At 37.6% G+C, this 25,522-nt stretch overlaps 1 protein-coding gene and 1 long non-coding RNA gene across 2 annotated transcripts in view; one reads left to right on the top strand and one right to left on the bottom strand.

Annotated features, from left to right (window-relative positions):
• LOC141375311 (uncharacterized) overlaps positions 1–25,522 on the top strand; it is a 51,312-nt gene that overhangs the window by 2,447 nt on the left and 23,343 nt on the right. The gene's annotated exons all lie outside the window — the stretch shown is intronic.
• The window catches only part of cemip (cell migration inducing hyaluronidase 1), a 1,140,081-nt gene continuing 1,117,683 nt past the window's right edge, over positions 3,125–25,522 (bottom strand). The window contains exon 17 of the transcript XR_012383148.1: positions 3,125–3,316. The gene's annotated coding sequence lies outside the window, so the exon portion shown is untranslated. The remainder of the gene's footprint in view (positions 3,317–25,522) is intronic.

Here is a 25,522-nt window from a genome sequence, read left to right as displayed (position 1 = left end):
AGTGACATTTAAAGGCTTAACTAGGTTAATTAGGTTAGGTAAGAGTAATTAAGCATGTTATTTTACATGACATTTATTGCCATACTACTGAAAGCAGCAGCAGATAGTTCACCTCAGATCTTGAAAATAAAATAAGCTGTTTGAAATTACACTTCATAAGTGTTATTTAGTGAAAACTCACACATATCAGTGATTCAGCATGTACATTTAATCATGTTAAAGAGGTTTAATGTGTATTATTTAGATTGTAAAGCTTAGCATTTCGTTGGAGTGCAGCGAGTGCACTATTCTGTGATTCTGAATGGCTGTATCTAAATTTCTTGTCTAGCGCAAACAGCCCAATTGCTTATCACTGCGTATCTCATCACATAGCGTGTTGTTGAGACACAAGGGTTACATGTAACCTGCTCACCTAAAGTTTACGTTGATAATATTTCATTGAATAACATAACATAAAATAAAGGAAGAGGACCTCTGGAAATATACAACAAAGCAGGTTGTTTGTTTCCTGAATGAGCATTAGTGGAAATCGTTGTCACAGAACAAAAGAAGGGGTAAAACCTCTGGGGCGCTTGGGGAAAATGTGCAGTATTTCAAAATCACATCTGTCAAGTATTGCAGAAAAATAGCAGGTGATTTGACTGCTCTGCTTTGTTGCACAGCCAGCAGTGGCTGAGTTTAAAAGCATGCAAATGAGCAGTGTTGTCAACCAATGATCGAACCAGGATCGAAGCAAGCCCTGATGATGTAATCAGTATTCTTATACTGTAGAATACAGTAACTAAACAGAAATGCAAGGAAGATTGAGGGATTTAATCACTTTAAATGGCTGCTCATGCAAAGAATTAAAACTTTAATCATAATTATGTTATATTTATGTGTGTGTGTGTATATATATGTGTATATACACATATATATATATAAATATATATATATATATAAAAAAAAAAATATATATATATATATATATATATATATATATATATATATATATATATATATATATATATATATATATATATATATATATATATATATATACAGTTGAAGTAAGAATTATTAGCTCCCGTTATTTTTTCTTCCAATTTCTGACTAACAGAGAGATTTTTTCAACACTTTTCTAAACATAATAGTTTAATAACTCATTTCTAATAACTAATTTATTTTATCTTTGCCGTGATGACAGCAAATAATATTTGATTAGATATTTTTCAAGACACTTCTTTACAGCCTAAAGTGACATTTAAAGGCTTAACTAGGTTAATTAGGTTAGGTAAGAGTAATTAAGCATGTTATTTTACATGACATTTATTGCCATACTACTGAAAGCAGCAACAGATAGTTCACCTCAGATCTTGAAAATAAAATAAGCTGTTTGAAATTACACTTTATAAGTGTTATTTAGTGAAAACTCACACATATCATTGATTCAGCATGTACATTTAATAATGTTAAAGTGGTTTAATATGTATTATTTAGATTGTAAAGCTTAGCATTTCGTTGGAGTGCAGTGAGTGCACTATTCTGTGATTCTGAATGGCTGTATTTAAATTTCTGTCCTGTTTTGTCTAGGGCAAACAGCCCAATTGCTTATCACTGCATATCTCATCACATAGCGTGTTGTTGAGATACAAGGGTTACAGTGTAACCTGCTCACCTAATGTTTACGTTGATAATATTTATATTATATGCTAATTAATAACCACCTGATGTGAAACTCTGAATCTGCTTCTAGTGGTTCCGGCACATAACAGACATTTTCAAAACAGAATATCTGACTTCAGCATAGTTTTTAGATAAACAACAATGTTCCCCTAGCATGTTTCTTAAATATCTGCAAACATATTACGGTATTTTTTATGCTTTAGAAAAGTCAAACCTTTCCAGCACCTTTAACCTGCAGTTATACAACATATAGGTGATGTCCATGTGTACATGTTCAGTGAAGTGTATTTGTACTACTGTTTATATAATACAGTGCTTTAAGTGAACATTTTACTCCTATTGTGTTCCAGAAAAAATAAGACAGGTCATTAATGCCAGAACAGACCTTCTTAATCAAATCTTTTCTATTGTAAAGGAGGGTTTATTGCTGACTTCAGCTTTTTCTGCTTCCCCCAGACATGATGTTCTTCTTATTAACGCTAACAAAGAGGCTTAAACAAATCATTATGTGCATTGCTCCTCGCAGATTTGCAGTGTTGATTTGAGCCCGTGATCTCTGCTTGTCCTTTGTCTCGGAGCTGAAATTAATTGCCTTTGTTTTCAAGGCTTGTGTGAGGATGAAGAGAGAAGGGGGTCTGGAGCGTCTGCGGTCACGCTGACTTGGCTCTCGACTCACCGTTACAGCAGATGCTGCTTTTCTCTTCGGTTCACAAAAGATTTTTTTTCCCTCTTTTTCTTTAGTTTACTTTTCTTTAGCACTGAGGGAGTGCAGTCGTAACCCCTCAACTTAGAGAGCTGGGCTTGTGTTTCCATCACTGTTGCATATGGATTGTTCTAGACTCTTTCAGGTGATACATTACACTCTAAAAATCCATATTTGGGTAAAATATGGGAAAACACAATGGCTGGATGGAAAAAAACTAAATGTAAAAATGTAACGTATTTGTTGGGTTGTCAGATTACCAGCAGAAACAACCAGGGGTGCGTTTTCCAAACAATGACGTAAATCATGGATGAACTGCGATGCATCGTTTGGGAAAAGAACGATGTAGTGACGAGTGTTTCCCAAAACCTGCAGTTTCTCTGTCGCAGATCCTTCGCTTGAACCATGTTAGTTATAAAGTAAAACGCTCATAATCAGGCCCGGATTGGCTAATCGGGAGGACCGGGAGAATTCCCGGTGGGCTGGTCCGTTTTTTGGCCGCGAGGGCCGGTATCCCTAGCTCTAGAATCTGTTGCTCCCAGCAGTCACACTTTTTAAATTTATTTATTTATTTACCCGACCACAGCCTTTTTATTCATTATTTTACCGCAGCTCCACTCTTTTTATCTATTTTATCGCTGAGTCACTTCTTACTAAACAGTCGTTGTGGTTCAGTGGATAGCATGTTAGTTTTTGATGCCGCAGACCCGGGTTCGAACCTCGTCTGAGTTATTTATTTTTTTCATTTTTATTATTAAGACATATAATACTGTTAGGGTTGTTGAATATTTGAAGTTCTAAAGCAGCTGTTTTCTCAAAAAAAAGACGTGATAGTGTCATTACAGACTGATTTGGAAATGACCTTATTTTAATATAGTCAGTCGGGAACTGAGGTGGGCCGTTCTGAGGCTTGAAACTCCAGGGCTGAAAAGGAGTCCCACTCCTGCCCTGCCCATAATGATGCTCTAAACGGGCTGGTAACAACCTTTGTAGAGCAGAACCCCATAATTTTTTTGTGCAAATATATTGTTCATTGTTCATTATATTGTTATATCCAATATTAGTTTTGGTAAAAACATGCACTCGCTTTCCATATTAATTGAAGTATATGTCAATGTGCCTGTGTTTCTTTTACAAATATTATTAAGAACATTACATATTCTATTCTAAAACATGAAAGCACTTACAAAAGCGAACATGTATTCTAATCTCATATACAAATCATGTAAATAAATAAATAATGAGGAAATTTATAAAGGAATGAAATTTATTATTTATTAGGAAATGAAAAAAAGCTTACTTTAATAATAATAATGATGATGATGATGATGATGATGATGGTTATTATTATTATTAAGTAGGATATTGTTTTGTTTTGTTTTGTTTTTTTTGAAAAGTCTACTTTTACAATTTGACACTTGTAAACCACTGCAGAAACGTTCTAACCAGCAGGCTCATGTCATATACAGTACAGATACTTCATAAAAAGCCTACTATGAATTAAAAGCATTAACGTATGCTGTGTTTTTGTTTTCACAAGCTTTGGAGAAGTAATGTAAATTCTGCTTTTAAATAATCGATCACCTACAGCTTTAGTCATGAGCCGCGGCTGTGATCAAAATGACATCAATGTTTTCAAAGTGCACGGCGAAGGCAACGCAACTGTAAACACGACGATCGATAAAACTGAACTGGAAAAATACTTTGAAAGCAAATTACACCTAAGAGAGATGACCTTAATGCTTGTTTTATCATTCCAAGTTTAAATGTCAGAATATTCTAACTGAATAGGTCATAGGGGGATAACTAGAAATAGAACACAACCAGGAACTATGTTTTTGACTACAGCTACAATGTTCATTGCAACAATAGATTTGGGAAATACCAAATCAACTAACTGTGTTTGTAACGAGGGAACTTGCGACCTTTGTTGGCTAACAATGTTTTTCGGAAACGCACCCCTGCACTGTAAAGAAAATGCTGGGTTCCAGCAATCCCCCATGTTGTTCAAGTTAACTTAATATTTTTGTTTACTAATTTCATTGGATTGATTGTTTATTAAATTTTATTCGACTTTGTTCCTTATTTATCAGGGGTCACCTCAGCCTAATTATTACGGGACATGTTTTATGTAGTGAATGCCTGCAACGAATGAGCTGCAAACCAGTACTGGGAAACACCCATACATTCTCACATCCACACACACTCATACACTACGGCCTATTTAGTTTATCCAATTCACCTATAGCGCATGTGTTTGGACTGTGTGTGAAACCGGAGCACACAGAGGAAACTCACACCAACACGGGGACACGCCAAACACACTGCAGAAATGCCAACAAACCCAGCCAGGACTCGAACCAGCAACCTTTGTACTGTAAGGCACAAGGTTATTATGGGTAACTAAAACTAAAATTTTTTTTTATCATTTTTGTTAACTGAAATAAAAATGAAAAACGTAAGTTTATTAATAATCTACAACTGACTGAAACTGTCTTGTGTACATAAAAAACTAACTGAAACTAAAATTATAACAAAAACGTCCTTTGTTTTCGTCTTTGTAAATGTATTTAATACATAAACCTAATGAATGCCTTTTAGAAGTAAATCTATTTACTTTGCGCTGCCGACACCTCAGAGACTGTAATCCTGATGCCATTGGCCAGATTAAGCCGGATCTCCCCCAGTCATCCTAGCTGTTGCTCCCGCGACAAAAACAATGAGTGGACATGACAGCAGCACAGTGATAACATTGGATACAACCCGAGCAGAGACCTAAAAGTGTTCATTTAACACATTTGTGCCCAATAATGGGTTTCATTTCTGTATTAGGGATCGTGAACAGATTGTTCTTTTTAACCGGATCTTCTAAGTGAATTAGTTGAACTAGTACAACAAATCGAACTGAATCATTTGAAATGATTTGCATCTCCAGTAAGCACTTATCCACAAACTAAACTAAAAGTAAGCAATTTCAAAATATAGAAACTAAAAAAAAATAGTAAATCTACCTCTAACTGAATTTGAAAACAAAGTTAAAACTAAATAAAAAATCTGTAACTATTATAACCTTGGTGAGGTGACAGTGCTAAATACTGAGCCACCGTGCTGTCCTATAATAAAACCAACACCATATAATTTAAGTCAAACTGAAAGAGTCGTCTCATAAACGTATTGTAATAAACTTTCCACTATAGTAAGTTGTAAAAATACAGAAAATTAACAAAAACTAAATTCTGCAATTGATTAAAGTGATTGATTTCCCAGCCATTTCTTTCTTTTGTTCTTTGATTAACTTAAGCACAAAAGGTCATCTTGCACTAGCTTAAGATGCTTAAAATCATTATTTTGAGCTTAAAAAGTATACCAACTTTCAGAAACCTGCGAGTGAACTATTCCCTTAAAATGCACAAAACAAAACATTCCTAAACGTGACTCACATATAACAAAACCAGTTTTCCCTCTTTTTCTTTAGTATACTCCTGAAGGGCTGAGGGAGCGCCGTCGTGACCCTCACCTCAGAGAAACCAGGCTTGTGTTTCCATCACTTCCATATGGATTGTTCTAGTCTCTCTCTCCTCTGGTGATTCATTAGAAACAGAGACAATCGGCGGGCTAATGCGTTTCCCAGAGCTCCTGCATGCGATCCCCTCCTCTTTTATTTTCTCTCCTCTCCTAAAAGAGTGTTTGGAGAGGTCCCGCTGTGAGGCTGCTGAGGATGTTAACGGGCTTGTGTTGAAGGCTGGTGTTTCCCCGTGGGTTTTGTGCCAGGCTGGTGCCCCCGTTGGCAGGAAGGCCCACATAATATGCTGTAGGTGCCTTGGAAGTCAGAGGCTAAATAATGCCAGCTGAAGTGTGCCAGACTCACTGCTGGACTTTATCCATGAGTGTCTTGACGGTTAAATACTGTCAAATGTTTCCAGTCTAGAGCTGAAAAATTGCATGCATTGTCTTTTAAAAGTGTTTTAATTTGATCAAATATGAAGTAAAAACAATATGATTTATTTTTTTCTGGTTGTTTTTCAGGTTTGTTTGAAAGGTAGAATGTACATTATAGGTGAGGGTTAGTATGTTTTATTATTATTATTTACAAAACAAAAAAAAAATAAATGGTATACATTAGCAGCAAACAATTTGGCAAACGGTTCAGCATATCAAAATTAATAGTGATTATAAAGAAATAGAATCAAGTTATCAAATCTCATTAATCTTTTCTTCACTGTATAACTTATATATTCTGATTAAAGAGCAGTGAATGAGTCTCTCAGTTATTTGGACTTTTCGTTTGATTAAATTAAATAACAGAGGTGTCACTTTAAAAATGCACACATCTAACATTATAATGCAAGTATTCCATTGCTTTCTTAACTTTTTATGCTCATTTAGGACAAAATTAGTTGTGTTTGAAAAAAAAAAAAAAAAACCAAGATCGACATCTTTAGATGTTATTATTATTAATTATAAGTATATGTCTGTCAAACACGCATCCCAAACCCAGATTTTCGCTTCACTTCAAATCACGTATGCAGAATCCGTTTGGGAAACAACGTCTGTTTATCACTATGGAGCGTGCCTGACAGTCACTCACCGCTATATGACTGTTTTCGAGGATTGCATAGGAGGGGTGACCTGTAATGAAAAGGAAAGGGAATCCCGGCATTTTTATGTTTATTTCAAAATGTTTTCATGCATAAATATAACGAAACCACTGAACAGACTCACATTTAAGAGCAAGAGCAAAACCCTTGTGGTTCGGCGGTATGGGTTGCATATAGGGAGGATTGGCTCTTTAATGTTCATTGCCACCCTTCAAAGACAGACTAAGAATATGGGAGAAATACGGGAAAATACCTTTACGGCATGATAGCGGGATAGAACTGTAAAATATGGGAGAATCCCAGGAAAAAAAGGGAGGGTTGACAGGTATGAGTTTGTATAGTATATAATATACACTCTGTACAGTATAAACATTATTATGTCTTTGGAGAGTCCCCATATAACAAGAAAACCAGTGCGTGTGTGCATGCGTGCACATGGGAAAGAGGGAGAGAGAACTGATATCTGAGTCAGAGCTGAGCTCATTATTATTCACCACTGATCCAAATATGGTCAATAAGGACCTTCTGATTTTAGGGATATTTTAGAGTAGTAAATGAGCGAATAAAACCATTTCTGGAGATTTTTTTTTTAGCCTAAAACATATGCCTACTATGTATATATCAGAGAACAATTTAACTTAATGAATCAAAACTGTATAAGTCACCTTTATTAATAGAGAAATGTTAAATAGTGATTATTGTTTCCATCTTCTGATGGCTACTTCCAGCAGGATAACGCGCCATGTCATAAAGCGAGAATCATCTCAGACTGGTTTCTTTAACATGACAATGAGTTCACTGTACTCAAATGGCCTCCACAGTCACCAGATCTCAATCCAATAGAGAAACTTTGGGATGTGGTGGAACGGGAGATTTGCATCATGGATGTGCAGCCGACAAATCTGCAGCAACTGCACATGATAATATCATGTCAATATGGAGCAAAATCTCTGAGGAATATTTCCAGTACCTTGTTGAATCTATGCCACGAAGGATTAAGGACGATGTGAAGGCAAAAGGGGGTCCAACCCGGAACTAGTAAGGTGTACCTAATAAAGTGGCCAGTGAGTGTATGTATGTATATATAGAGTTTTGAACCCTAGTTACATTCTCTTTAAAAAAAATCTTTGAGATGCTGTCGTTATTTTTTGTAGTCTACTGTATTTCAGAGTGAAACAGGATATTCAAGAAGAGAAAATGTAGGTCAGGACTTGATTTCTTCCATCAGGAATTGAATGAATGGTGAGAAGTGGGCGTTTTGTACTAGAAAGAGCCTGGTGTTGCCGAGCTGAAGCACTTGTGTGGTTTATTACATTCTGATAAAAGATTATGAGAGTAAGAAGAAAATAAACCAAACTAGGACCATAAATAAAGTAAACCGATGGAGCCATTTTCATTCTTTTGGTATCTCAATGTAGCTGAAAGACAGGTCCAGGATTATGATCACCATGGCAAGAAATCAAAACTCGACATCGGCTGCAAAAATCCTGATCGAAGCATCCCTAGACACTAGTATTCAGCTTAAAGTGACATTTAAAGGCTTAACTAGGTTGACTAGGTTATTATGGAAAGTTAGGGTAATTAGGCAAGTTATTGCATAACGATGGTTTGTTCTGTAGGAAAAAAAAAATGCTTAAAGGGCTGATAATATTGACTTTAAAAGGGTTTATTCTAGTCGACACAAAACAAATAAGACCTTCTCCAGAAGAAAAAATATTATAGAAAATACTGTGAAAAGTTTCTTGCTGTCAAACATATAACAAACTACAACAACAACAACAACAAAACTACAAAAGGGCTAATAATTTTGACCTTGTGTGTATGTATATATATATATATATATWTWTATATATATATATATATATATATATATATATATATATATATATATATATATATATATATATATATACATACACACAAGGTCAAAATTATTAGCCCTCTTGTAGTATATATATACTATATATGTATGTATATATATATATATATATATATATATATATATATATATATATATATATATATATACAGTTAAAGTTAGAATTATTCTTGTTATTTTGTAAGACACTGGTATTATTTTGTTAGGCACATGAGTGTATATAGTGTATATGTTGTTTGTGTGTTCCTCCACATACAGCACAGAGTGAACAGTGCTCATCTGAACTCGTGACTCTGTGGACCGGATGACTTCAGTCCTGCGTGTGCGATGCTGTTTTAATGGGCCGCGGCTCATGAGATCACTGCATCTCTCCAGGAGCTGTGAAGCCACATTACCAGCAGACTCGATTTGTCATAAAAATCAGCCGTTTCCTTCAGCACTGGTGTGTTTTCTCTGGCAGTGCCATTATGGCTTTGGCCGCCTGCCCGGCCTCATTTAAAGCTGCTTGTTGTGTCAGGAGTCCCTTCAGCCTTTGAACAGAGACTCTGATGGCCGAAAGAAAGACACGCGTCGCACTTTCAACCCCGGGCAGGATCACTTTAACAAGTGTGCGTGTGTGCAATTACGACCGTGCACCCAATAGACTTACTAAACAGTTGAAGTCAAAATTATTAGCCCTCCTCTGATTTTTTTTTTCTTTTCTTTTTCAAAAATTTCCCAAATGATGTTTAACAGAGGAAGGAATTCTTTCACATTATTTTCTAATATTTTTTTCTTCTGGAGAAAGTTTTATTTTTTTATTTTGGCTGGAATAAAAGCAGTTTTTTTAAGGTCAATATTATTCAACCCAGGCTCATTCTGATTACGTACCCCTATATACATTTTTAGGGAGCGACAAATATGTCCCAGGAGCTATGTTTTTTTTGCAATTTTTGTTTTAGCGAATCCATCAGAGGCCGCTGTGTATGCTTCTCTCACAAGTGCCATTGATTTATGTTCATCTATTCATGCCTGCTCCTCTCATGTAAATCCAACAGAGGCCGCTGTCGACTGACTGACTGACTGACCAACCGACTGATAACCCCACCCACCCCCTTTCCAAACCCAACCAATAGTGTTTTAAAAAGCACTGATTAACCAGCACCCACCCCCTTCCCTAAACCCAACCAACAGTAGCTATGTTTCCGTCCAAAAATGTGATATAACTTATTGTGCAAAACTGGAATATCGTATAAAACACGTTTGAATAAAGCAGCGTTTCCATCTAATCAATCAAAGAGAACAAAATCGTCACTTCCTGATAAACTGGCGCCAAATATCAGCAGTAAGAACTGAATTTGCTGTGGTAGGGGAAGCTGCGTCAATCTATTACTAATTTAACAAATGACTTGCGCTTCAGAAGACTATGCCGACACGCCATGAATGTGTGGTGGTTTTCAAGGCGTGAGATGCAGAGCACAGACACTCTTGATTCTGCAGGTAATGAAAAATATAATAACACTAATACTGAAATGGTTAAGGCGTTTTAGAATGACCAAAACAACAGTTCAGATGGTCTACAATGTGCTCAGCCGGCTGGTTTGTCCGTTCACACACATTTTCATCATCACATGATCTCTTATAACGAAATCACATGACCTTTTTTAATGCACAGACTGGAAATTGATCAGTAAAAGTGTTTTCATCGTAGTTTAAGCACATCTTTTCTTATCAAGTAAAAAGTTTATCCTACTCACTTATGCACATAATTTTTTTAATGTGCAGTTTATTTATAAAATGATTTTGAGAGAATCATGTGCTTATGATTGCTACCGGCTGGATCTGCATTATCCAATTCCCAATGCACCAATCAGACGACTCCTAAGCTAGTACAAATACCCTGAGTTACGTACCACTGCTATCTTCGTTTTGAAGAATCGAAGGGGAGTTCTCGATACCTACCTGTGCTCAAACTCCCCTCTCGCCTTGCAACGGGAGGAATCCATGGGCTCGAAGATCTTATGAGCTCAGGGCTCTTTCTCGGGACAGCATGCCAAACAAGCTTTATAATCAATCATCAGCTAAGTGTGAGCTCTTGAAGCTCATTTTCAAAATGTATGAGCTTCCTGGTGTTTTGCAGCACGGTGCCGCAGTGGGAAGCACAATCATCTAACAGCAAGAAGGTAACTGGTTCAAGCCCCGACTGGGTCAGTTGACATTTCTGTATGGAGTTTGCATGTTCTCCCCGTGTGGGTTTCCTCCGGTTGCTCCGGTTTCCCCCACATGTCCAAAAGCATGCGCTATTGGTGAAATGGGTAAGCTAAATTGTCTGTAGTGTATGTCTGTGAATAAGTGTGTATGGGCGTTTCTCAATACTGAGTTGCAGCTGGAAGGGCATTTGCTGCCTAAAACATATGCTGGCTAAATTGGCAGTTCATTCCTCTGTGGCGGCCCCAGATTAATAAAGAGACTAAGCCGAAAAGAAAATGAATGAATCTTGGCGTTTCCATCAACCGATTTTTATGTGCGTATTCGAAATACGGATAAAAATAAGTGGATAGAAATGTAACAAGTGTTTTGAAAAGCAATTAGAAAAGAGCCCTCTAGGCAGCCTGATTTTTACCACATTTTTATATTTTACCACATTGTCACCCTGTTATTCACTTGTTTGTTATTTTTTTGGCTATAACCGTTCTTTGGAAGACTCGAACATCATCGTCACAGTCATTTCCACTTTGTGGAATCCTTCGATGTTGTGAGCCACTGGACAAACTGGTAACAGCGGAAAAGCTGTCCACAAGTGATCAGCTGGTAAGGAACTGCGTCATACCACCCCATAGCATTCATTTTAATGATGAAATGCAGCTATATGTACTTCTGGCTACATAATTGATGATTTTTTTCCAGAAATGTATATAGGGGTATGTTTTCAGAATGAGTCTATGTTATTATTAGCCCCCTTAAGCAATCATTTTTTTTTTACTGTCTACAGAACAAACTATCATTATACAAAGGTTTTCTTAATTACTCTAACTCGCCTAATTGACCTAGTTAATAGTTAAAGAAATATCTATTGTTTTCCAGATATGTTCCAAAAAAAAAAATTCTAACATTAAATGTACAGTTATTGCTTGTAATTTGGTATTAGGTTTTTTTTCTGCTTTTTAAATAAAATTGTATGTATTTTCAGAGAGTAACACATAATTTTACATTAATATTTACAGATTATTCCTGTAAAAAAAGGGAAACAAAAATTCAGTCAAAATTGTTTTTAGTGAAGATAGTAAACATATGAAGGTTAGCCTGAGGCTAATAAAGTGAAATAATAGCTCATTGTTTGTAGGCTGCATATATTGCATGCACTGTAAACTATGAAATGTTTATTTTACTAACAATGTTGCTATGCGAACTGTGACGATCCCCAGTGATCTAGCAACTGCGGATCACTGGAAAACTAAACTTTAACAAACTACAACTCCCAGCATGCACCTCGCACACCCGGGTTCCTAATTCTAACTGATTACACACACAAAGATACAGTAATTACAGTAATTATCCTTAGAATCTTATTAATTGATCTGTATAATTACAGTAATAACCTGTATAATTACAGTAATAATCCTTATAATTACATTAATTAATACGTAAAATTACAGTAATAATCTGTGTAATTGCAGTAATAATTAGAACAATGGCAGGAATAACCTGTACAATTACAGTTAAAATCTGTAAAATAACAGTAATTGCTTGTAATTATGGAACAAGAAATTACTGTTTTTTTTCCGTTTTTTTTTTTTTTTCAGTTTTTTACGGTAATTTTCTGACGCTCCTGCTGCCAGAAAATGTGATTTTTTTTTTTTTTTTTTTTACAGTGTAGTATCTTGAAAAATACGTAGTGAAATATTTGTGCTGTCATCATGGCAAATATAAAAGTAATCAGTTATTAGAAATAAGTTATTAAAACTAATATGTTTAGAAATGTGCTAGAAAAAAAAAATCTTTCTGTTAAGTGGAAATTGGGGGATAAAATGTATAGGGGGCTAATAATTTTGATACATAACGAGAAAAACTCTTTCCTGCAACATTCAGTCTGTGTGTGAAGTTTGCACTGAGAAACACAAATCCCAAATCTGAACTCTTGCTCCGACAGCTGCTTTACTCCTTTAACTCAAAACTCAGCCTCATCGTAAAACATAATAAGAAACAACAGAACCGTTTGACTGAATTTATGCGAACGATAATGATTTCCATCCCATGACAGATAAAAAACAAAACAAAACAATGCTTCCAATGTCTGCAGGAGCTGTCGGCATCTGAGATAGTATAAAACTTTAGGACAGTCAGGTCCTTGGGCAAACAGTAAAACCTATTGACCTTTTAGGGCGGTTAGTACTATTGCCATACAGAAAGAAGGTCACTGGTTCGAGTCCCAGCTGGGCCAGTTGACATATCTGTATGGAGTTTGCATGTTCTCCCCGTGTTGATGTGTGTTTCCTACGGGTTTCCAAAGACATGCACTATAGGTGAATTGAATAAACTAAATTGGCTGTAATTTATGAGAGTGTGTGTGTTAATGTCAGTGTGTGGGTGCTTCCGCTGCGTATGTGTGCTTGGGTGCTTCCGTGGAAGGGTATCCTCTGCATAAAACAAATGCTGGAATAGTTGGTGGTTCATTCTGCTGTGGCGACCCCTGATAAATAAGGGACTAAGCTGAAGGAAAATGAATGAAACGCTTCTCCTTTAACTCCTCAGACTGATCAGAATCTTCATCATTGATCTGATTTGTCGTGGACATTGTTATATGACAGCTTTCTGAAGACACAAGCGTTTTCCCGTCTCTCATCATTAAACCATCATCTGTGTAAGAAAACAGCTTAAGTGCTGCTCTCTCAAATCAGGCCTGATCCTCGACTGTCAGACGTGTTCAAGGATTTCTGCCATTGAAATGGGATTTTCGTTAATGAATGTTTTCATTGTGCTTTCACTCAAGTCTGTGTGTGTTTGTCAGGTCGATTTTATTTAGCTACTTTGGACTAGTAAGTAATTAATTTTATGATATAAAATGGGTGGCACGATGGCTCAGCGGTTTCCCCCACTGTCCAAAGACATGCGCTATAGGTGAATTGAATAAACTAAATTGGCTGTAGTGTATGAGTGTGTGTAAATGCGAGAGTGTATTGGTGTTTCCCTGTACTGAGTTGCGGCTGGAAGGACATCTGCTGCGTAAAACATATGCTGGATTATTTGGCAGCTCATTATGCTGTGGCGACCCCTGAGACTAAGGGTGCTTTCACATCTGTAGTTTGCTTTATTTGGTCCGGACCAAGGGTAATAAATGATACATTGTGTCATTTTCTGCCGTATTTAGGTCATTTTCACACCACACTGCTGGCTTTGGTCCGAACCAGTTGAAACAAACCAAAATGCAGTCATCTGACAAAACCCACATCTCTCATTAGCCAGATGTTGTTGAACATATTTCCTAAGCTGCTTATTGATTGGTCAGAATTCACGTGCGGAAAAATGGCAGTGAACTCCCGCAGGTAAACAAAACCTTTAACTCTGGAGGGACGACTGCGCTGGCTGATTGTATCCCTGCTTTAGACAAACTATACATTCCGAAAATGAAGCGCGGCCACGGCTGGAAAACAGTGTTTAATGCATCGCACGTCACTTCAGGAGGAGACGTGAATTAATTTAGCTAAACTGCGACATGGTCATATTGCGGAAATATTACCAACGATCCATCAGGTAATGTTTTCCCCTCTCTCCCTCTCTCTCTCTGTGTTGGTAAAGCGCTGTCAACAAATATTTTTCCTCCATATCCCATAATGCACAGCGCATCGGCCTACGGCTGCTGAATTAGTCCAAAAGGCGCAGTACATTTTGCGGTTGGACCTGTTTTAGTACGGATCATATTCTCACCACAAACAAACCGCTCCAGGGTTTGTTTGAAAGCGTACCGAGACCACCTCTTCAAGCAGGTCTCGGTAGGCTTATTTGCAAGATGGATCGGCGACAGGGGCGTCACATTGCATGACTTTAAAATTGGAAGGATCGCCAACAACTTTGTCCAAACTATGTCTGTTATTAACTACATAATGAGAAAGAAGCTTTTAATGGGGTAGAAAATGTCAAATTTGCTCACCTGGGTTTGAAGGGAATTAGCAATTTCGCCTCAACTTTCTTTATTAGCTTTCTTTATAAAACGTCAAACAGACAAAGTGCTCCTGTCAAACCTCCACTAGTTTTTCCTCCATTTCTTGGGTCCAAACTTCTCCCTCAACCTCCCGCTGGCCTGCAGGTACACACACATGTGAATGCTGCTCTTTAAATGGCTGTAGGTGATCGCCAATGATATTTTTAGTCAAAACTTACACGCCATGATTTGAATCGCCGACAGCTCCAGATATTTAACATGCCAAATATCTCTCGGGCATCTGCGACTCATCGGCGATTCTCTTAGATCACGTCTTTGATGGTTCATACTGTGTGGTTGTCACTCACTTGCACAAGCACCAATTTGCCTGTGATTTCAGGCAATCTGTCAGCAAAATCGGGGCTAAAATCATGCAGTCTGAACTTGGCTTAAGCCGAAAAAAATAATTAATTACTATGCATAGCACTAATATTTTATGACTTGTTTAAAGGGCCATGAAACCCCCTCTTTTCAGCAGGGTGTTTTCACACCCTTAACTTTGGAAAAAGTCAGAAAAGTGGGCGTGTCCAGCTCTGTTTAGGGGGGAGTGTCGGAGGAAGAAAAGTGGTATGGTGTGGGAGTGTCTATTTGGGCACGCGCGAGTTTCAGAGTCAAAATACACACACACACACACACACACACACACACAGGAGAAAGTGATGGTGTTTAACCTACATGGACATCTGTAGTCGAATTATTTGCCAAATTATTAAATGGTGGACTTTAACTGCAGTTTGGCTCTTTCATTCAGGGAATTCATTCATGCCCCTCGCGACACACGAGATATTTGATTGGAGGATCTGCTCTAAGCGTGTATTTTTCATGCAATATTTTATACCGCACGGCGAATGAGAGAAAAAAAAACCTCCGCATTTCCCAGAAACTTAGATGCACACGACAGGTAGTGTCAGAAAGCCGCGCGTGTTATTCCGGTCACTAAATGCGGTAAAAACCCAACACGAAGTTAAAGTTTGGTTGTGGTGCTAACGTGTTTACACTCTGTGCAATAGTTTGTTAGATACGAACAAACTGAATAAACAAAGAGCACTGGTCGCTCACTTACCAAATCTGTAGAGACAGGACAATCACCAGCAACTAGAGCCGCGTCTTTATGAAGAGAAGACTACAAACGAATCCAGATCTCAGCGTTTGCAGATGAGAACAGCTCTCAGGTAAACAATAATCCTCCTTAGACACGCGAGTTATTGTTGTCGCGCGTCGCGTACACTGTTAATCCACACGTGACTCTGAGCTCTCACAGAGAGAAAATGAAAACAAAACTTAACTGCAGCAAACTATAAAAGCAACACTTCACGCTTGTTTTGCCAACACAACGTGGCGTCTCTGTCCTGAAAACACGGTGATAGTAATGAATATTAATGAAGTTGCACAATAGAGCGCGCTGATTGGTTTGAACCAAGCCTTACTCATGCATTAATGCATCACACTGTAAGACGTAATAAGACACACTCTGGGACAGACGTCCAGTCTGCACGCTGGAATGCAACGCTATTATGTCATGACCGGGACGCAGCTTCAAAAATTTGTTTCAAACCGGAAGTACGAATTTGCTTGAAATAACGCAAAAACAACCAATTTACACTTTTTAGTGAAATATAGGTGTCCTAATAGTGTTTTCAGCAGCGTGGGACACATATACGACTGTCAACAGCTCAAAAAATGTGTTTTGGTGTTTCGTGACCCTTTAAGCACATTTTAGTCCCTTTTATATATATATATATGGTCACACTTTAAAATAAGGTTCATTAGTTAATGTTAATTAATGCATTTACTAACATAAACAAATAATGAACAATACATATACTACTGTATTTGTTCATGTTAGTTAACGTTAGTTAAGGAAAATACAGTAGTTCATTGTTAGTTCATGTTAACTCATGGTGCATTAACTAATGTTAACAAGCATGGACTTGGATGTTTAACAATGCATTAGTAAATGTTCAATTATGATTAATAAATGCTGCACATGTGTTGTTCATGATTAAAGTGTTACAATATATTTATATTTATTTATGCACACACACACACACACACACACACACACACATATATAGGCAATTACTATTCCTTACTATTATAAATGTAGCCAACACTCGTTCACTCTGGTCACAGCTGCTCAAAACACTGGCTATAAAATGGTTGCAATAAAGAGCATCATTGACATGGTTGCACCACATTATATGTATTTTAGCTACTATCATTTACCTCCTCACATGTTCTTGCTGCTTTATGTATAATCTAGGTGCATCTTCCTCTGCTTTTAAACTCAAACAAACACTTGCGTTCATGAGATCAGCCACATCAGCAAGTAGACGAGTCATTAATTGGAATTATCCAGCCTGATCTCACGAGAAAACGTAAGTATTTTACGTTTTGCCAGTGTAGTGGCTAATTCGTACGAATTCGTACGATTTCAGTCGTACGAAATGATACAATTTTAAAAAGGAGGCGTGGCACCTAACCCCACCCCTAACCCCAACCGTCATTGGGGGAAAAGCAAATCGTACTAAATTGTACGAATTAGATCGTACGAATTCATACGAATTAGCCACTAAATGAAAAAGTTACGAATTGCCGTGAGATTGTGTTGGATTATCGGCCGATACCGATCTCCAGCCGTCTGGCCGTTCGATTGCTTATATATATATACAGTTGAAGTCAGAATTATTAGTCCCCCAGTTTTTTTTTCTTTTCAATTTCTGTATAATGGAGAGAAGATCTTTTTCAACACATTTCTAAACATAATAGTTTTAATAACTCATCTCTAATAACTGATTTATTTTATCTTTGCATGATGACAGTAAATAATATTTGACTAGATATTTTTCAAGACTTCTATACAGCTTAAAGCGACATTTAAAGGCTTAACTAGGTTAAGGGTTAACTACGAAGTTGATGGTAATTTATTGTATACGATGATCTGTTCTGGAGACGATCGAAAAAATATAACTTAAAGTGGCCAATAACGTTGACCCTAAAATGGTTTTAAAAAAAATTTAAAACTACTTTTATTCTGATAAAAACAAAACAAATAGACTTTCTCCAGAAGAAAAAATATTATCAGACATAGTGTGAAAATGTCCTTGCTCTATATATATATATGCAGCTTTATGTTAGCAACACCACAGTTCTGATTCAATCATACTTTTATTTGTTTATTAATACATTTTTTGCAAAGTACAGCTGTATAATAGTGACACTACAGTAACAATCCACAAAATGAAACTATTACATATTTGCATTGTGTTGTGAAGGAGTGTTCTCAGCAGTATTTCTAATTCTTATCGCTCATAAATGGCTCAGTTTTCAGGCCGTTTCCTCTTCCTTTAGACCTGGCGCTTTTATGCTTTTCCTCTTTATATTGAATTTTAAAGCCATTCTCTCTGATTGGATTAAGGGCGCTAAGCGAGCTGTGGGCACTTCTCTGCTCCTCTCTCCTTCTCGAGCTCCTCCAGTTTACCGTTTAATCTGTAATCAATTTGTTTGCAGTGTGTAGAATGATCCGTGCGCGCGCGTCTGAGTTTTACAGAAGTAATTATGCCACAGAGGTCGCCGAGCTCCAGATTAATGCACACTAGAATTAAACAAACTAGGCTCATGGGCCAATTATGTAGGCAGAGAAAACGCGAGGGGAGCCATAATTTCCATCTGACTCAACATCCACTCTGTCTTCCACCTCCCAGCTCTTATTTGTGTCGGATCTGTGCAAAGCCCCCCTCTCATTTCTTTTATTTATTCTCTCTTTTTCTTTGTTTTTTTTTTTTTTTATAGGAGGGCCAATTCCATTTGTACGCCCACACATTCGTATCCCATGAATCCCCTCGGCGGTGCAGAAAGTGCCGCTGCATTAGTCACATTTGCACATGCTCACTAGGAGCCGTCTGTGCATTTTAAAAAAGAGTGAAAGAGTCTCGACTGGCAGGAAAAACTCTCTCTCTCTCTTTTGTCCTCATCACAGACATTCAGTCCAGACTGACGAAACTCATCTCTACATTCACTATCACTTCTGTATCTATCTATATTTGTTCTGTATTCGTTTATCCATCCATCCATCCATCCATCCATCCATCCATCCATCCATCCATTTTTATATTCAATTATCTATCCATCGTTCTATCTATCTATCTATCTATCTATCTATCTATCTATCTATCTATCTATCTATCTATCTATCTATCTATCTATCTATCTATCTATCTATCTATCTATCTATCTATCTATCTATCTATCTATCTATCTATCTATCATTATATTCAATTATCCATCCATTTTATTATTATTATTATCCATTTTATAATTATCCACCTGTCTGTTTGTCTGTCTGTCTAATATTATATCCATCCATCCATAAGGGTTGCTCGATTTTGGGAAAAATCATAATCACGATAGTTTTGGTCATAATTGTAATCATGATTATTCAAAACCATTATCAGTTGACGTCAAAATTATTAGCGCTCCTGAGAATTAAAAAAAAATAATAAATTTCCCAAATGATGTTTAACAGAGCAAGGAATTTTAACAGTATTTCCTATAATATTTTTTCTTCTAGAGAAAGTCTTATTTGTTTTATTTTGGCTAGAATGAAAGCAGGTATAAATACTTTGAAACCCATTTTAAGGTCAAAATTATTAGCCCCCTTAAGCAATAAATATTTTTGATAGTCTGCAGAAGAATCTACTGTTATACAATGACTTGCCTAATGACCCTAATTAAGTCTTTGAATTGCACTTTGAATCTGAATGCTTGTGTTTCGAAAATAGTCTAATATTATGTGCTGTCATCATAGCAAAGATAAAAGAAATCAGTTATTAGAAATGAGTGATTAAAACTGTTATGTTCAGAAATAAGTTGAAAAAAAATCTTCTTTCCATGAAACAGAAATTGGGCAGGAAAAGGGTTGCTAATATTCAGGAGGGCTAGTAATTCTGACCTCAACTGTATACACACAGTTATTTTCCTCTCTGCAAAGGAAAGAGAAATAAATACAATAGAATAAAAATATGAAACAAACTGTGCTTTAAGCATTTTCACAGTAAGAAAAACACTTTAGCTACAAAAGTCCTTCAGTCAAGAGCACTGAGGGATTTTCTCATTTTGTTGTTTGATTAATAATCATAAAAACAGGCGGCAGCAGGAATATCGCGCTGTCTCTGTAATGGTTTCACTTTCACGTGTCTTTTGATTCTCAGCTTGTTTGTTTATTACACAAATGAGGGTTAATATGAATAATTACTAAACACTGCTTTTTGACACCTATTTGACCATTTAAGCGTTCACATTAAGGGCCTACTCACACTATCTATCTATTACAATATTCAACTATCTATCCATCATTATTTTCAATTATCTATCTGTCTATTTGTTCGTCCATCCATCCATCCATCCATCCATCCATCAATCATCATATCCAATTATCCATCCATGCCTTGTAATTTTCAGTTATCCATCCACCCATCCACCTATCCGTCCATTTTTCTTTCTATTCAGTTATCCATCTATCCATCCATCCGTTCATTAATATATTTATCCATCCATTTATCCATCCATTCATCCTTCTGTATATCTATCTCTATCTTTTTCATTTATTAATCCATGCATCTATCTATCTATCTATCTATCTATCTATCTATCTATCTATCTATCTATCTATCTATCTATCTATCTATCTATCTATCTATCTATCTATCCATCCATCCATCCATCCATCCATCCATCCATCCATCCATCCATCCATCCATCCATCCATCCATCCATCCATCCATCCATCCATCCATCGTTATATTTAATTATCCATCCATCAATCCATCGTTATATTAAGTTATCCATCAATCCACCCAACTTCCCATTTAGTTATCCACCCATCCATCTATCCATCCATCCATCCATCCATCCATCCATCCATCCATCCATCCATCCATCCATCTATCTATCGTTATATTTAATTATCCATCCATCAATCCATCGTTATATTAAGTTATCCATCAATCCACCCAACTTCCCATTTAGTTATTCACCCATCCATCCATCCATCCATCCATCCATCCATCCATCCATCTATATATTTATGTGTATTATAGCATAGACCCACACTGTGTTTTCATGCTGCGCTACAGAGGATGAGTGAAAGAAAAAAAAAAAAGACATAAAAGCAAGAATATTTTCAGCAATGAGACTGTGTGGAATCAAACCGAGAGAGATTAATGATGTTTCCCTGGCAAACAGCAGCTATAACACCAGCGAAGTACAAAGCATTCATGATGTAGTGCTGAGGGAGAAACTGCGCCGTGCAGATGGGGACTTTCCACCTATACAGTATCTGCTCCTCCACTCATCCCTCATATCTCTTCCCTCGCTCACCACTGTGTTTTCCCATGTTCTTAGTCTTTGTCATCCATAATTAGCGTCTAGATGTCCAGACTTCACCATCTGCAATGACCACTTGACTGTTTATTTATGCTGTCCGGAGATTTTTTTTTTTTCAAACAAATGCTATTTGTGTAACACTTACAGTGGAGTCCAAGAGTCTGGGGAGAAATCTGGGATTAATAATCTAATTTAAAGCTGGATCTAGGATTTTCAACAATGTCAGTTTACACCAGTGTCGAAAATGTTACACTATTACTAGGTCACTGATCAAATTAGCACACTGTCGCTGATCATGTGAACTTTTCTGAACAGATGGTGAAGCTGAATGCTCTGAGAATTGTTCTTCAGGTTTATCCATGTTCAGACGTTGCTATATAACTTGTAAAGAGTCAATAATAAATAATATACTTTTAGATCTCACAGTTTAAAGTATGTATAATGGGTTTAACCTAATGAAAGCTCAGAGAGGAGAAACAAGGCGGGCTCTGAAAGTGATCCTAAAAACAGACTGTGAAATGTCAGGCCAAGTCTGAATGCGAGAATTTGGATAATGCAAGAGTTTGTCGGAGGAAGAAATCTCCAAGACGTTTTAGAAAACATGGAAAGAGAAGCAATTTCACGTGAACAATTGTGTTCAGTAAGATTCTTACAACTTTATGGATTCCTAGTCAAGATTTTGTAAATTATAATAAATTATTATAACTGGCACTAATACTTTTTATATATGAACAATGAGTTAAACTCATTATAAAAAGATGGACGGACAGATGATAGATAGATAGATAGATAGATAGATAGATAGATAGATAGATAGATAGATAGATAGATAGATAGATAGATAGATAGATAGATAGATAGATAGATAGATAGATAGATAGATAGATAGATAGATAGATAGATAGATAGATGAAAAGGATGGATGGGTGGATGGATGGATGGATGGATGGATGGATGGATGGATAATTGAATATCAAGATGGATGGATGGATGATAGTTTCAGTTAATAATGAGTTAAAATCAATATAAATAGATAAATAACGAAAGAACGATGGATGGATAGATGGATGGATGGATGGATGGATGGATAGTTTTATTTATGAAGATTGAGTAAGATTGAGTCTGGGGATGCAAGGGTGGACTCACCCATCACCCAAGCTGAGGTCACTGAGGTAGTTTGCAAGCTCCACAGTGGCAAAGCAGCGGGGGTGGATGAGATTCACCCTGTGTATCTTGGATCTCTGGATATTGTGGGGCTGTCTTGGCTGACACGTCTCTAAAATATTGCATGGAGGTCGGGGATAGTAGCTCTGGACTGGGCAACTGGGGTGGTGATTCCCATTATTAAGAAGGGGGAACAGAGGGTGTGCTCTAACTATAGGGGGATCACACTTTTCAGCCTCCCTGGGAAAGTCTATGCCAGGGTACTGGAGAGGAGGATCCGGCCGATGGTTGAACTTAGGATCCAAGAGGAACAATGTGGTTCGAATCCAAGGCCATGGTGCTTCATCGGAAAAAGGTGGCTTGCCATCTTCAGGTTCGAGAAAAGTTCTTACCCCAGGAGTTCAAGTATCTTGGGGTTTTGTTCAAGAATAAGGGGAGGATGGAACGTGAGATTGACAGGCGGATTGGTGCAGCGGCAGCAGTAATGAAGTTGATGTACCCGTCTGTTGTGGTAAAGAAGGAGCTGATTAAAAAGGCAAAGCTCTCGATTTACCGGTCAATCTGCGTTCTTACTTTGGGTCATGATCGAAAAGACAAGACTTCGGATACAAACGGCCAAAGTTAGTCCTTCACAGGGTGGCAGGGTGCACCTTTATATCTAGGGTGAGGAGCTCTGTCACCCAGGGGGAGCTCGGAGTAGAGCCGCTGCTCCTCCACATCGAGAGAAGTCAGCTGAGGTGGCTCAGGCATCTTTTTGGAGTGCCTCCTGGATGCCTACCTAGGAAGGAGGCCTCGGGGAAGATCCAGGACATGCTGGAGGGACTATGTCTCTCGGCTGACCTGGGAACACCTCGCCTTTCACCCGGAATCAGGGGCGTAGCACCAAATTCTGGGCCCTTTACCCTCTCAATGTCAGTGGGCCCCCTACACATTTTTTTTTTATTATTTGAATATAAACATGCACAAATAGTGCTTTAATCTATAATCAAATCATGGGGGTGTTAACAATATATTTTGAAATAAATATTGACATTGACATCAAATGGAGGGGCCAATAAATTCAAAGTAGGCTACAAAAAAAATAATAAAAAATTGGTGGGATTTCAAAGGGCCTTCTCCCTAGACGGGGCCCTGGGGTAGTCAGGTCCACTTTTCCCCCCGCTACCATGCCCATGCCCGGAATAGCTAGAGGAAGTGTCTGGGAAGAGGGAAGTCTGGGGTTTTCTCCTAAGACTGCTGCCCCCGTGACCCGGCCCCGGAAAAGCGGTTAAAAATAAATGAGTCAAACTCCATATAAATAGGTAAATATTGAACAAATGAAAGATAGAGGGATGGATGGATGAATACACATTTAATATCATGTGTGAAACCATAGTTGTGGCTGTTTGTGGTTACCATGGTTTAACTATAATAACTTTTAAATCATCAACTGTAGCATAAACATGATTCATTTTCATAAGAGTGGACATCAATTTATTTTGGAATCACAAAGTTTGTATCATGGCTGCAGAGATTACTCTTGAGAACCCTGCATGAAAATAGAAAACGAAATATTCATAAATTTGGTTACTAACTTGAATCAGCTTGCAACGATTCTGCACCCTGCCATCAATACTTCCAGCAGATTTAGCACCTTTTTTCACCAGCCATTTACTGAAAAGAAATAAAAAAGGAAGCATTTATTGAAATAGAAAAAAATAAATGCCTTCATTTTTATGCATATCAGGCCCTACTTTATTCCCCCGTTTGAGAAAAGTGCCGTATAATGATCACTTCAGTGCCAGTGCGGACTTCCATCTTTCCTCTTTTCCAGAATTTTTCCATCTTTTTTTTTCCCTTCGCCAAAACAATTTCCATCTGGGCCGAGTCCCAGCAAGACTGCCGCTCAATTACCACACTCCAATACACACACAGACACACTTAAAATCTAGAGCTGAAAACACACCTGCACTCACGCACAGAGAGAAAGAGAGAGAGATGATGGATCCAGCCATCCACCCACACACACACACACACACTCGGTCAAATACCACCACAAAGAGAGAAACACACACACACACACACACAGAGATAGAGTAAAAGATGCCGATCCCCCTCCTGTCTGTGTGTTTTTTTGGACCGGAGCGACTCCCCCACACCATCTTCCCCAGAGCTTATGAAAGACGAGGGATGTTTATGCGTCTGACAGCGCTCTCCTTTCTTTCAGCAGCCGTTCTGTGCTTTTAAAACCATTAACCCTGCCAGCTAATGTCATGATGGATTTCATAAGCGAACGCGCTCTTGGAGCTGCCAGGCCAGACGTCAGGCATCGCCTCACAAAAACCCCTATAGCTGGAGAAAAAGAGAGAAAGAAAGAACGAAAGAGAGAAAAAGAGAGCGTAGGAACATAAACATGATCCTTAAAAAACAGCCCATAAAAATTCTTTGCTGTGGAAACATGGAAATAAGATGCTCGGCTGTAGACGTAAACATTTCTGGATGTTAATATAACCCTCAAGACATCCGATTTGCACTCGATATTTCTGCTTGTTGAACTTTGCTCCTCTCCGATCTGGTTTGTGTCTGTTTTAGACGTGGACGGTGTGGATGTGGTTCTGTAAAATAAAGGATGCTATATCAGGATTTTTGTTGTGTGTGTGTGTGTGTGTGTGTGTGTGTGTGTGTGTGTGTGTGTGTGTGTGTGTGTGTGTGTGTGTGTGTGTGTGTGTGTGTGTGTGTGTGTGTGTGTGGGGACAGCTGGTGTGGCGGATCAAAGATGGGCACACAGCAGCACCTGATGCCTGATGCCTCCCTCTGCCAAAACCCTGCAGCCCAGACAGTAAAAGACTGAGCTCACAAATTTTTATGTAGTGGAAAATGTATATTTTAAAAAAAATAAAGGTTCTTTGGAAAAATATCTTTGGATGGGTGTGTGGATGGATGTAAAAATAAATATATAGATGGATGGATAA

This window comes from Danio rerio, chromosome 7 (genome assembly GCF_049306965.1).
Source record: "Danio rerio strain Tuebingen ecotype United States chromosome 7, GRCz12tu, whole genome shotgun sequence".
Lineage (NCBI taxonomy): Eukaryota > Metazoa > Chordata > Actinopteri > Cypriniformes > Danionidae > Danio > Danio rerio.
This window is presented reverse-complemented; position numbering and strand designations above follow the sequence as displayed.